General features: G+C 42.0%; 1 protein-coding gene across 7 annotated transcripts in view; it reads right to left on the minus strand.

Annotated features, from left to right (window-relative positions):
* Positions 1–13348, minus strand: part of gpr63 (G protein-coupled receptor 63) — a 57124-nt gene that overhangs the window by 36269 nt on the left and 7507 nt on the right. For all 7 annotated transcript variants that reach the window (XM_055635844.1, XM_055635851.1, XM_055635850.1 and 4 more), the window contains exon 2: positions 7754–7894. The gene's annotated coding sequence lies outside the window, so the exon portion shown is untranslated. The remainder of the gene's footprint in view (positions 1–7753; positions 7895–13348) is intronic.

The raw sequence follows: 13348 nt of genomic DNA on the forward strand, positions 1-13348 counted from the left end.
GGAGGAGCACTTGCGGCCCATCAGTAAGTATTCCCCCTGCAAGTATTAAACCTCCGCCCAGTATTTTTCTCCCTCCCTTTATTGGTTCCCTGTAAGATCCAGACCAGGATAGACTTTCCTCCTTCATTGCTGTGATCTGCAGTAAAATATGAAAAATGTCTAAAATTGATTCTTCCACTCTCCCCCTTCTCTCTCTCACAGAGTCCCTCACTGTTTGGGGCAGAATTGCTGGCAGTTTTAGAGCTGCCAGCCCACCAGGCCTGAGTGACTGAGCTGCAAGCCCATTAATCCATTCGGCCCACAATGTCCATAATAGCCCGCTGGAAACCAGTCCCTTCTGCCCACAACACCCATACTAGCGTTCCAGAAAGCCCCCCCAACCCACTGGCCACCAATATTGGAATTGATGGAGAGGTGGAATATTGCATTGCGGGACCAGCCCTCCCGTGTGAACATGGGACCCAACGGGTCCCACTCAGTCTAGTCTCCTTTAAAAGTTGCACATCACTTTACAGCTTTGCCCTCCAGTATTTATTTTTTCCATCCTGGAAAAAAGGTTCTGACTGCCTACTCGATCTATGCCTCTTGTAATTTTATAAACTTCCATCATGTCTCCCCACAACCTGCGGCATTCCAGAGAAAACAATCCATGGCTGTCCCACCTCTCCCTGTAGCTAATACCCTCTAATCCAGGCATCAATCCTGTGAACCTACTTTGCACCCTTTCCAAAGACTCCATATCCTTCCTGTAATGGTGCAACCAGAACTGCACGCAACACTCCAAATACGGCCAAACCAAAGTCCTATATACACACGGCTGAAGCAGGCAGACTCGTGGCAGATAACATCAATGTGCTTAAAATAATCTACATTAAATTATGCTAACCAAACTACCAATCTCTGTTACCCATATTCTAAATATCAAATTTAAGTAATCTATAATCCCATATGGTAACAATCTTAATGTTAACCTACCACCATGACTAGTGGGCGAGGCAGCATCTCTGGAGAGAAGGAATGGGCGACGTTTCGGGTCGAGACCCTTTTTCAGACATTGCCCATTCCTTCTCTCCAGAAATACTGCCTCACTCACTGAGTTACTCCAGCATTTTGTGTCTACCTTCGATTTAAACCAGCACCTGCAGTTCTTTCTTACATGACTAGTGGTATGTAACAGAGAACAATGCAGAAGGCTTTTGGCAAAAGTAACATGAGAACTTCTTCTAAATAGGCAAGTGGTTAGGGTCTGGGACACACTGGCAGTGAATGTCACGTAAACATATTCAATTATAGCACTAAAAATGGAGCTGGATAAGTATCTCAAAGGAAAGAATTTGTAGGGACATGGGGAGAATAGTGAAAGTGGATGCAGAGTGGATGTTTCCACTAGTGGGAGATTCTAGAACCAGATGGCATAACCTCAGAAAAAAAGTGCGCACCTTTAGAAAGGAGATGGAGGAATTTCTTTAGTCAGAGGGTGGTGAATCTGTTCATTGCCACAGATGGCTGTGGAGGCCAGACCATTGGGTATTATTAAGGCAGTGATTGACAGATTCATGATTAGCAAGGGTGTCCAGGGTTATGAGAAGCCAGGAGAATGGAGTTGAGAGGGAAAGATAGATCAGCCATGTTTGAATGGCAGAGTAGACTTGATGAGCCAATTTCTGCTCCAATGACTCATGAACGTGGGAGAGTAGGACTCGTTGCTTTGCTCATAATTACAGCCTGTGTAGGCTTGAAGGGCCAAATGGTCCCTCTCATGATATAACTATTCAGTGATTCCGAACAACTGCAGTTCATGAATTATGTATCCTGTAGGGGAACTTAGTAATGATACAGATAGCAAGCTTACTTGAGGTATTTTTCAAAATGTAGTGATACATTTTATAAAGTGCAGAAGGATGATGTTAATATATTAAATGCGATTCTGGTTTCAAACCGCTGACAGACAGAAATAGGCAATTAGTGTGGGAATCCACAGTCTGATAACGGAGATAATGTTCATGAGTCAAGAAATATTGGGAAATTCTGGAAATATTACTGTATGTGCTGAAATCACTGGGCTGAAATCCTGGGGTAGAAAGTTGAAACATAGACATAGAAACATAGAAAATAGATGCAGGAAGAGGCCATTCGGCCCTTCGAGCCAGCACCGCCATTGATTGTGATCATGGCTGATCGTCCCCTATCAATAAACCGTGCCTGCCTTCTCCCCATATCCCTTGACTCCACTAGCCCCTAGAGCTCTACCTAACTCTCTTAAATCCATCCAGTGATTTGGCCTCCACTGCCCTCTGGGGCAGGGAATTCCATAAATTCACAACTCTCTGGGTGAAAACGTTTTTTCTCACCTCAGTCTTAAATTACCTCCTCTTTATTCTAAGACTGTGGCCCCTGGTTCTGGACTCGCACAACATTGGGAACATTTTTCCTGCATCTAGCTTGTCCAGTCCTTTTATAATTGTATATGTTTCTATAAGATTCCCCCCTCATCCTTCTAAACTCCAGTGAATACAAGCCTAGTCTTTTCAATCTTTCCTCATATGACAGTCCCGCCATCCCAGGGATCAATCCCGTGAACCTACGCTGCACTGCCTCAATCACAAGGATGTCCTTCCTCAAATTAGGAGACCAAAACTGTACACAATACTCTAGATGTGGTCTCACCAGAGCCCAATACAAGGTGATCTCAGGGTCTTGCACATGGGTTGGGCTCAAGAAATGTGATCTAAACGTTTGTGAACACCAGGAACAAGAGATCAATTGAGGGAAAGACAATTGGAGTTCCTCATATCTACCAAGAAAGAAAAGACCTGGAAAAGCATTATTTTCCTACTCCCATCTCAATCTGCTACATCTCCGTCACTCCTCTAGTCTTTTCCTACTTTCACAGTCCCATCTCCTTTTCCTTACTCACTAGTCTCTTCCTTCTGGTAACTCTCTACTTTCTTTTACTCCCTCAATTTTTTTACCCCACTTGCAGTACGATCCTCCCTTCCCCTTTTCTCTACCCATCAAAAATATTCTGGTGAATGTAAACAAGTAAAACTGATGTGGTTCGTCTATTTTTTGGCATCAGTCTGTAAACTTGAGGATAACAATATTCTGTGTAAATTTATGAATGTGCATAGTGATTTTAAACAAAAGGTACACTATTATTGCTTTGCAGTTCACAATGAACTTTCAAGCCTAGTCCCAAAAAACAAGGTGATGATAGTTACTTGTCACAAATAAATTATATCAAGGCAAATTTTCACAAAATCTGAAAAGCAGACAAGTATGGTTGGTAAATTGATTTGTTTTTTCTCACCCTCACATGTGCAATGTGCATGAGGTTTATATAAACGGCAGCTTATGTAGGAGGGATGCGATATTGTCTAAATTTCCAACTAGTAACTGAGTCACACATACAACAGACACAATCTGAAGACACACAATACCAAACTCCATGTCATGTTACCATGGGAAAGAAACCACAGAAAAAAGAAATGAACAAATATAAAACAGCTTTGTAGCTTTCCATTTGTAAATCCATGATCAGATAAGGGCTAAATTTGTTTTCTGCTAAATGTGACTCCTAATCTGTTAATTTATAATTTCTTATTCCCATTATATCTGATATTTAGCTGGCTGTGATACTCGAGGCAAAAATAAAAGCTAAATTCTTAAATCTTATTTTAGCATCTTACATACAATGTTAATGAGGTGTTAAAATAATTCCACTCCATAAGCTAAAACCCCTTTCTCACGGGGCGACTTGACGCAAGAGTTAACCAGAGTTGAACATCGTGGGAACCTCTTGCGATAACCGTACGGCATTCGTGGACCACCGTGGACCACCGTGGCGCTAACGGCAGGTACTCGTGTAACTTGGTGACTCAGGAGAAAATTCAAACAAGCTTGAATTTCTCCAAGAGTGACTTGTACACTTGTGGTTGAACATTGCAACATTATATGCACGTAGTGGCCACTGTGATATCCGTACTGACTCTTGCGTGTACCGTGGGAACTCCTGTGAACGGTGAACCCGGGAGCTGGACAGAGGGGACAGAAGGTGAGTAAAAATTGTCTTCTGTGGGATTGAATTTAAAAAATAAAGATTTACATCCACATATGGACATCAACTTATTCATGAGTTATGTTAATGAGATTCAAGAAAATAACTATAATCTTTAAAAGGGACTTTACTGAAAGGTCCCGCATGTTTTATGGTCCGTGAGAAATTTTTCACATGTACTTCTTTGAGAGATACAGCTCGGAGTCCTCGCCGACCAGCGATCGATGCCTTTCTGAAGCAGGGTCCGGAACGCTACCGATCAATGTTCTCCAGAGACCCGTGTAAAGGAGTGAACTGCACATGCTGGTTTAAAACGAAGACAGACACAAAAAGCTGGAGTAACTCAGCGAGTCAAGCAGCATCTCTGGAGAAAAATAGGTGATGTTTCGGGACGAGACACATCTTCAGACTCAATTCCGATTAGGATGTCTGAAGAAGGGTTCCGATTCGAATCGACACCTATTCTTTTTCTCCAGAGATGCTGCCTGACCCGCTGACTTACTCCAGCTTTTTATGTTTTTCTTCCCAGATCTGACTTACCTGCTGAGTTACACCAACATTTTGTGTCCTTTTGTGCATATTAACCAGCATCTGCAGTTCCTTTAGACATTACCTAACTTCAGATTTTAGAGATATAGCGCGGAAACAGGCCCTTCGGCCCACCGAGTCTGCGCCGACCACCTAGTCTTATACACTCCAGGGACAATTTTGCAATGTTACCGAAGCCGATTAACTTACAAACCTGTAATCTCTGGAGTGTGAGAGGAAACCGGTGCACCCATGGTCAGGATCGAACCCCGGTCTCTGGGGCTGTGAGGCAGCAACTCTACCACTGTGCCGCATGTAGTCAGATTTAATAAATTGCTGGTGTTGCTTCCAAAGACAGAGGCACTTATAATATTAGATCAGAATTGCATCTTTCCGTTAATAGTCAATTATTAGTCAATTAATAATAGAATCAATTATTGTTGATGACATTTCACCTACGAATATCAGACTATTTTCGCAGAGGTAAGGGCCAATTAGGCATAGCAAAAGGTATGAACACTTTTAAACATTTTTTTCCGACTATTTTGTCAAATGCAAATACAGGGAGAATGATCAAAGTGCTCACATGGCTCACTCTGTTAGAAGCGTTCTGAGTTTAAATGTTCCGTGTATTCCTTCTTAAAATATAAATTTTTGTGTGGCCAGGGGTGCGATTGAGAACAGCTGGGAAAGGGCGGAGGGGGCGTCACAAATAACAGCGTTTCCCTGGCCATATTATGGCCCATTCCCCAACCGTAACATTAATCAAGCTCTGTCTAACTCCGCCTTCACACCATCCCCCTGTGACATGGGTTAGTCATCGCTGGGCGGGCTGTGGGCCGAATGGCCTGCCAACGGGAGTCAGAGACTTGACACTGAGATCCATTGTGCAGGAAGGAACTGCGGATGCTGGTTTTTACTGAAGATAGACACAAACACCACCTGTTCATTTTCTCCAGAGATGTTGCCTGACCCATTGAGTTACTCCAACATTTTGTGTCTGTGTTCACTATGAACATTGAAGTATTTAATTTTAGGTAACTTACACTCTCTCTCTCTCTCTCTCCCGCCCCGCCCCCCCCCCCCCCCCCCCCCCCCCCCCCCCCCCCCCCCCCCCCCCCCCCCCCCCCCCCCCCCATGCAGTAAATGTTGGTTAACCAGTCCAAGGTTTGCAACGATGGTTCCCTCTTGGGATCGCACTATCCCTATCAGGGAACCAAATATAGACATAAAGTGCTGGAGTGACTCAGTGGGTCAGGCAGCATCTCTGGAGGAAAGGGTTAGGCGACATTTCAGGTCGGGACCCCTCTTCAAAATACCCTGCTGAGGTCATCTGTTGTTGGCCCTGATTTGTCCCGGTCTTTTCTTGCTTCCAGTTCCCCCCTACAATCATCCCGAAGAAGGGTCCCGACCAAAAATGGAATCTATTCCTTTTCTCCAGAGATGCTGCATGGCCCCGCTGAGTTACTCCAGCATTTTGTGTCTAACTTGCTGATTCAGACAGTTTTTGATTATCAAGGATTCTGCGCTGACTCTTTACTCTGAAACACACGTTGGAAATTTAAACTTGGGCGCAACTAACCTCGTCTTACTACCGTGGGAACTCTTTAACTCAGCGGGAAGGCAGCAGTTAATTGTTGTTCCCTTCAGTTTCCCAGGGGGTCGGGACGGGACTGGAGTTGGGGGGGAAAGGTGGGGGAGTCGAGGGAAAGGAGGGGGAGACAGGTGGGGGTGTCTTCATTTACTGGCGGCGGGTGTCTGTCACTGAAACAGGCAGGTGAGATTTCACATCCACCTTGTGTGTGCCTCTCTCTCTCTCCCTCCCTCCCTCTCACACAGGCTGAGAGACTCTGCCTTTGTGAGTGTACATCTCTTTCTCCCCCTCTCCCACATACAGTAAGACCGAGGTACTGTGCTCAGTCCATCTGTGTCTCCCACATATACAGTAAAACTCTGCTTTTGTGTGTGTATATACGTCTCCCCTCATTTCTCTCTCTCCCCCCCCCCCCCCTCTCTTTCTCCCCCCCCCCCCACCTCTCTCTAGCCCCCCCCCTCCCCCTCCTCTCTCCCTTCCCCCACCTCTCCCCTCTCCCTCCCCCACCCCTCTCTTTCTTCCCCCACACACAATAAGACCGATGTATTCTGCTTAGTCTCTCTTCGCTCCCACACACACAGATAGACCAAGGTCATTTGCGCTCTTTCTCTTCCGCCAGTCACCCCGAAGTACATCACACTGCCTCTGTGCCTCTCTCTCTGTCTCTCTTCCCCTCTCTCCTAAGTAATGTGGCATCTTCCTGCAGTAAAGTCACGGCATCAGTACAGGCATGTCTCCAAATGAGCCAATTCAACCAAGGGAGGATATTTATAGTGTGTGAAAAAAAAAGTGACATCATTTGTGCCACATGATGATTTAATTACACTTGACAGTTTACAATGTTCATTCAAGATTTAACGGGAAAGCTCGGGAGATGGACAAGTCACTCGCACAAATAACAGAAATGCCGAGTACTCGTGGGAACTCTTTATCTACCCCCCCGTTATATCGTGTGATATCATGCTAGACCACGACCGCTTCACGCTGGTTACATCTTGCGTCAAGTCGCCCCGTGAGAAAGGCCTATAACAATATCAAGGTAAAGCTAGCCTCATGATCTGTCCTTGTGTCTGGGCCTTGACTCAGCAGCAGCACACTTGTCTCAGATTCAATGTCATTGTTTTGCAATTATATTTCTAAGATTCAAAACATAATGTTGCAAATTTCAATGCAAGATAGGTTGTACCCTCTTTTTGATGAAAAGTTAACGCAATATTCTATTACATGTACACACATAATCCCCTGGTTATATTCAAAAGGTGAGTCAGCCTGATTTTCCCAGTCAATGATCATCACTTAGTCAATGCAATGTAATAAAACCCACACCAGATAAATAATTACCAAAGATGCTGTAGGAAAGTTATAGCATTGGGGCGATTTTTAATACAATGATTAACATTAACAGTTTACCATTTTTCTTAATCTTTCCTATGATAAATCGTTCCTTCGAATTATCATTGGAGGTATCAATTTAACATCAGCTGTCTTGTTTTATTAAATTAATAAAATAATTTAAGTATTTTCCATACTAACTACAACATTTACAGATCTGGAGTTCTAAGCAGAATGCTTACCTGTTATCCAATCATCGGCCCATTGATAATATACCTAGAGTTGCAGATTGTTTTTAATTGCAGCTACCTGCCCCTCTAGCGCCATGGTACAAAATCACAAAGAGCAGCTGGTTCCATGTGTAGTATTCAGAAGCTGCTTTCCTGCAAAATATTCAAAGAGAAGTGCGTCAGTAATTTAGTTTCTCCACATTTCACCTGCTGAAAAACACTGAAATTCCTATTTGACTCAATTTAATCAGAGGACAATATTACGACTTGATGATGCTGGAAATCATTTAGAGTGTTTATAAAGAAGAATGCAGCAATGTAACTTGATATACGTGTTCACATTCGGATTTCAAGGAACCATGAAGCTAGTTAGACGGAACGCTTCACAAGAACAGCAGAAATTGATTCAGTTTAGTTCAATTAACTTTTTCCACGATTCCTCTAAATTTGAAGACATGAAAATGTACCTTCAATTTAACAAATGGCTCGATTTTGTTAGCTCCCACAAAACTGAATAAAAAAACATAGTGAAAATCTGATAATATATAGTGGTATACGAACTTGGAAACAATTAAAAATGACTTTAAAATTGGATAATTTATCATTCCTTCTCCCCATTGTAAATAATCCTTCATTTAAACCTTCTGTGTTGGATAAAGGTTTTGCACAATGAAAACATTATGGAAGTAAAAAGGTGGGACACCTTTACAGAAAAGGTATTTTTCTTTCATTTCAGGAGTTACAACAGAATTATGGACTACATTCAAATAACTTTTTTAGATATCTACAACTTAGAGATTATGTTAAATCACATACACAAGAATATAGAATTAGGGAGCCAGAAATCCTTGATGAATGTTTGAGTAAACATCCTAACACAGATAAATTAATATCTCACATTTATAATATTCTTTTAGATAGTGAGGTCCCGTCAACGGAACTACATAGACAAGCATGGGAAAATGAACTAGCTCAACCTATAATGAAAGATATATGGGATGAAAGTTTACAACATGTACATCAATGCTCGTTAAATGCCAGACACTCTTTAATACAATTTAAAGTACTACATAGACTGCACTATTCTAAAACAAAATTAAATAGAATTTTTCCAAATATTTCTCCTATTTGTGACAAATGTCAATATTTAGAAGCTAATTTAACTCATACTTTTGTAAACTGTATAAAAATTTAAAAATTCTGGACGGATATTTTAAAATTATTTCTGAAGTTGTTAATATCCAATTGGATCCTGATCCACAACTAATAATATTAGGAATATCAGAACAAAGTCTAAAACTTACAACAAACCAAAGAAATTTCCTTGATTATAGTATAATAATTGGGAAAGATTTAATATTAAAAATTTGGAAAAACCCAACAACCCTCACAATTAAAATGTGAATTATGGAAACGTCTGAGACCTTACACTTGGGAAAAATTAGAGTTGTCTTAATTGACAAATCAGAATTGTTTGCTAGAATATGGTCTCCATTTATTGATTTTCTGAAAGGGTAAATTGGTCCAGCACGGAAGCCTGACTGAAACTTGAATCCAGGGTTGGATGAATAATTACACTTTATAATCTATGGACCCATCTCCAAAATTGTGTTATTGGTAATTTATTTATTTATTTATTTTTTCTCCCTCCTTTCTTTCTATATCTTTCAAAAAGTCTATAAAAAATAATAAATAAATAGAAGCTGTGTTAATATGTAATTAATAAACAAATTGTGTTTTGGTTATGATATGTATATGCTTCTAATAAAAAAATATTAAAAAACATTTTTTTTTTTTAACAAAACCAAATTCAGAGGGCTACACTCTTTTGGTGGAACTCAGTGGATCAAATAACATTTATGAATGGGTTGGGGCAATCGGCAGGGCAGCACAGTGGCGTAGCGGTAGAGTTGCTGCCTTACAGTGCCAGAGACCCAGAATCCATCCCAACAATGGGTGGTGTCTGTAAGGAGTTGGTAAGCTCTTCCTGTGATCACATGGGTTTTCTCAGAGTTCTTCAGTTTCCTCCCACGCTACAAAGACATACAGGACTGTACGTTAATTGGTTTGGTAAAATTGTCCCTAGTGTGTGTAGGGTAGTGTTCGTGTGCAGTGATTGCTAGTGAACGGTGACTCGTTGGTCCCAAGGGCCTGTTTCTACGCTCTATCTATAAACTAAACTAATAATCACAGAGGAATTTTGTAAGTGATATGTCACTGCTGAGAAATGTGGTTGAAACAATTTTCATTTATACAGCACATTAAAATGTATCATGCAAAATGTAAAATGTCTCATGCTATTGAGATCATCAACAGCTTATTTTCTGACATAAATTATGGAATGGGTTAATTGTTATTCATCATGTTGATTGAAGGGTGAGCATTGAATAAAAATGCTGATTTAGCCCACCTTTTGAATAATGCCGAGGTATCATGTATGTGCATTAAAGAGAGAAGCACGATTTAATCTTCAATCCAGAGAGGCCACAGCCAATTATGAACTGAAATATGTGACATTATGTTTTTGTATGTTACAAATACAATTGCAGCATAACAAACTGACAAAAGGGCCATGGATAAGCAAATATACCAAGGCATGCTTTGCTTTAATAATATCTTATGGAGTATGAACATTTTTGAACACAGTCCAGTCCAGTACAGTTCACATCAATACAGTAACTTGTGTACAAAATAGGTTTAAACCAAGTAATTCAATAGGAGTGTTAGCAATTATGATTAAACACCAACTTGCACAGGTGATCCAATGCTTAGAGTGATACAGTACAGAAACAGGCCCTTCAGCCCACCATGTCAACGCTGACCACAATAGGTCCATATTCATCTCTTCTTTACTTTTGTCTCAATGCCTCTTCTGCATGTTCTAGATATCAACCATTCTGTATGTGAAAAGCTTTTCCCTCAAATCCCCTTTAAAAGTTCTCAAATTTAAGTCCTGTTGTTTTTAATACCGCAACCCCACCCATTTATAATAAGAAAAATATTCTGACTACCTGCCCTATCAATACATCTATCATTTTATTTGACATATATCAGGTCATCCCTCAGCCTTGTTCACTCCAGGGAAAACAGCCTCAAGTATTCAACACTAGCGTCCACCATAAACACACCAATTCACACAATTACCATGACTACTCCTCCCCCCACTCAGCCTCTTGCATTGAAACCATCCCTTACTCTCAATTTCTCCGACTCCTCCTATCTGTTCCCAGGATGAGGCCTTCTATTCAAGGATATCCAAGATGTCCCCCACTCACTAAATGTGGTTTTCTCCCTGCTGTCATCATCCATGCCTCTCAGTGTCCCGAAGTTCTGCACTCACCCCGTCCCATCAGACAAGGATACAGGTCCCCTGGTCCTCACCTTTCTCCCCTCCAGCCACCACAACATTTTCTGTTTTTTCCATCAACTTCAATATGACCCCACCAACAGCCACATCTTCCCATCCCCACCGTTTTCCACCTTCTTCAGAGACCACTCCCTTCGCAACTCCGCGGTTCACACATCCTTCTCCAACCAAAACACCCCCTCTACCCAGCTACATTCCTCTGCAACCATAGGAGATGCAACACCAGCTCCTACAACTCCTCTTACTAGCAGTCCTTCTTGGTAAGACTGAGGTTGATGTGCACTTCTACTACATTCTGTTCCAACCCAAGTCTGGGGAAGGGTCCCAACCCAAAATGTCATCTGCCGATTCCTTCCACATATGCAACCTAATCTGCTGAGTTCCTCCAACACTCTGTGTTTTGCTCAAGATTCCAGCAAGATTGCTGCTTCTGCAGTTCCTATGTCTCCAATTAAACTTTATTTCCCTTTAACTAAAATTACCCAATCCAGGTTCTTAGGGGTTAATTGGGACAACTGTAAGAATTATTTAATGTTATTTAATAGGAGGGGGGTCGGGGTATAAGCTAGTTGACAACAGTTGACTGAAGAAGGGTCTCGACCCGAAATGTCACCCATTCCTTCTCTCCAGAGATGCTGCCTGTCCTGCCGAGTTACTCCAGCTTTTTGTCTATCTCTGACTCGAATAGAAACATAGAAAATAGGTGCAGGAGTAGGCCATTCGGCCCTTCGAGCCAGCACCACCATTCAATATGATCATGGCTGATCATCCAACTCGGTATCCTGTACCTGCCTTCCCTCCATACCCCCTGGTCCCTTTAGCCACAAGGGCCACATCTAACTCCCTCTTCAATATAGCTAATGAACTGGCATCAACTACCTTCCGTGGCAGAGAGTTCCAGAGTTTCACCACTCTCTGTGTGAAAAATGTTTTTCTCATCTCGGTCCTAGAGGATTTCCCCTTTATCCTTAAACTGTGACCCCTTGTCCTGGACTTCGCCAACATCGGGAACAATCTTCCTGCATCTAGCCTGTCCAACCACTTAAGAATTTTGTAAGTTTCTATAAGATCCCCCCTCAATCTTCTAAATTCTAGCGAGTACAAGCCACGTCTATCCAGTCTTTCTTCATATGAAAGTCCTGACATCCCAGGAATCAGTCTGGTGAACCTTATCTGTACTCCCTCTATGGCAAGAATGTCTTTCCTCAGATTTGGAGACCAAAACTGTGCACAATAGACCAGGTGTGGTCTCACCAATACCATGTACAACTGCAGTAAAACTTCCCTGCTCCTATACTCAAATCCTTTTGCTATCAATGCTAATATCAATCGCTTTCTTCACTGCCTGCTGCACCTACATGCCTACTTTCAATGACTGGTGTACCATGACACCCAGGTCTCGTTGCATTTCGTTGTCTCCCCTTTTCCTAATCGGCCACCATTTAGATAATAGTCTATTTACCTGTTTTTGCCACCAAAGTGGATAACCTCACATTTATTCACATTATACTGCATTTACCATGCATTTGCCCACTCGCCCAGCCTATCCAAGTCACCTTGCAGCCTCCTAGCATCCTCCTCACAGGTAACACTGCCCCCCAGCTTCGTGTCATCCGCAACATTTGAGATGTTGCATCCAATTCCCTCGTCCAAATCATTAATATATATTGTAAATAGCTGGGGTCCCAGCACTGAGCCTTGCAGTACCCTACTAGTCACTGCCTGCCATTGTGAAAAAGACCCATTTACTCCTACTCGTTGCTTCCTGTCTGCCAGCCAGTTCTCTATCCACATCAATACTGAACCCCCAATACCGTGTGCTTTAAGTTTGTATACTAATCTGTTATGTGGGACCTTGTCGAAAGCCTTCTGAAAGTCCAGATATAACACATCCACTGGTTCTCCCTTATCCATTCTACTAGTTACATCCTCGAAAAATTCTATAAGATTTGTCAGACATGATTTACCCTTCATAAATCCATGCTGACTTTGTCCAATGATTTCACCACTTTCCAAATGTGCTGCTATGCCATCTTTAATAACTGACTTGCAGTTTCCCCACTACCGATGTTAGACTAACTGGTCTGGAATTCCCCGTTTTCTCTCTCCCTCCCTTTTTAAAAAGTGGTGTTACATTAGCTACCCTCCAATCCTCAGGAACTACTCCAGAATCTAAAGAGTTTTGAAAAATTATCACTAATGCATCCACTATTTCTGGGGCTACTTCCTTAAGTACTCTG

The sequence above is a fragment of the Leucoraja erinacea genome, chromosome 5, assembly GCF_028641065.1.
Source record: "Leucoraja erinacea ecotype New England chromosome 5, Leri_hhj_1, whole genome shotgun sequence".
Taxonomy (NCBI): Eukaryota; Metazoa; Chordata; class Chondrichthyes; order Rajiformes; family Rajidae; genus Leucoraja; species Leucoraja erinaceus.